This window comes from Bidens hawaiensis, unplaced genomic scaffold, assembly GCF_021521415.1.
Source record: "Bidens hawaiensis isolate Kalapana, Puna unplaced genomic scaffold, B.hawaiensis_p1.1 tig00010302_1, whole genome shotgun sequence".
In the NCBI taxonomy this organism is placed as follows: domain Eukaryota; kingdom Viridiplantae; phylum Streptophyta; class Magnoliopsida; order Asterales; family Asteraceae; genus Bidens; species Bidens hawaiensis.
The window spans coordinates 21932-23934 of NW_027491781.1; positions in this window are offsets into that span (position 1 = coordinate 21932).

Here is a 2003-nt window from a genome sequence, read left to right on the forward strand (position 1 = left end):
GATGATGATGGGGGCCGATAGGGGGAATGATGATGGGAATACCTGCAAAAAGGTAATAATGAGAAGACAATCCTCTTTCCATTCCTTTTGCCTTCTTCCTTCATATCCTCCAAATCTCTCGAGTCTCAACACAAACTTTATTGTTATTTTATTTTGGAAACAATATATATTTTTTATTATTATTTATGTTAAACTTAGTAAAAGATCATGTTAACTTTCAAACACGTGAACGCAAAGCTAGACCACTTGATGTAAACTGGAAAGTGTAATGTAAATAATATTGGACGTCCAAGAAATCAAAAATTAAAACGCATCTTTACTCCTCTTAAAAGATACACGTATTGTTATCTTTATGTTGAGTGAACTGCGGTTTTTGTTTATGTGGTTTGTTCAAATCTGTGGTTTTAGTCAAATAGTTTCTAATTTGCTATTTTCATCCATGTGGTTTCAATTCACTTGTAATTAAACTGAATTCACTAATCCCGTTAAGTCTGGTCGTTAAGCCAATCAGCATGCCCTACACGTGAGGGAGAGTTTTGTCCTTTTTTTTCACAAATACACCCTTCATGTGAGGGGATTTGTGAATCAGGACTGATGTTTATTTGAGGAGAAAAGGGACAAAACTGCCCATCAGGTTGGGACATGTTGATGAGTTTAACGACCAAACTTAACAGAGTTAGTAAATTCGGGTTTAATTGCAAGTCAAATGAAACCACATAGACGAAAATCTCAAATTTGAAACTATTTGACTAAATCTGCATATTTGAACAAAACATAGAGACGAAAACCGCAGTTTACCCTTCTGTGAAACTAGTTGGATTCTTTCACGCGATGAGAAAATTCGATCGGTAGACGTTCAAATTCAAATCATTACGGCATTGACGCTCACGATAACAAGTGAAAGAGAACCCCAATAAATAAAAAAAAAAAAAAGTTATATCGACCGACCAAGGCAAGTTTCAAACTCGAGTACCCTCTTTACCGACCTAAGCCATAACTACCCAATCAAAACGTTTCTTTGATTAAAGCTTTATACATATATTAAGGTTGTGTTTGTTTTTACTTATAAGGTCTGTAAGGAGCCTATGTCTGCGGGCATGCAGACATAAGCTCTTGAAGACTGTTTGTTTACAAAAAAAAAGAGCTGAAAACTGTTTTTATTGTCTTAAAAAATAAGTTTTTTTCACCATCTTCACACTTCTTTACATCATACTAAGGTACCAACACCCAATGTCCAACACCACCACCACCCACCGTCCGCCACGACCACCACCATCCACCGTTCGCCGCCACCACCACCCACCACCACCTTCCGCCGCCACCACCACCCACCACCACCGTCCACCACCACCACCCACCGTCTGCCGCCGCCACCACCACCACCACCACGCACCATCCTCCACCACCACCGTCAACCACTCACCACCGTTAACCACCCATCACCACCACCACCCCCGTCGGCCACAACTACCGTCCACTACCACCACCATCCACCACTATCACCACCCACCGTTCGTCGCCACCACCACCCGCAACCACTATCCACCACCACCCTCCACCGCCACCACCCACCGTCCGTCACCACCACCACCACGCCACCACCCGCCACAACCATCCACCACCACCATAGTCCACCACCCACCACCATCGTACATCACCACCACCACCCATTGTCGGCCACCATCACCATCCACCACCACAACCGTCCATCACCACCACCCACCGTTCACTGCCTACCACAATCGTCTACCACCACCCACTTCCATAGTTCGTACACCACTACCAATTATTTTAGCAGTCTACAAACGTTAAATGACTTTATCTACTGTAATATATATGATAGGTAACTAATTTTCAGCTTATGCAGACGATTTCCAGTTGATAAAACAAACAGTATTATATTTTCAGATTGCAGACCTTCAGACCACATATTCAGTTGCAGACATTAAAGCAGATGAAATTAGATTGCAGACATATTTTGTCTTAAAAAACAAACAGCACCT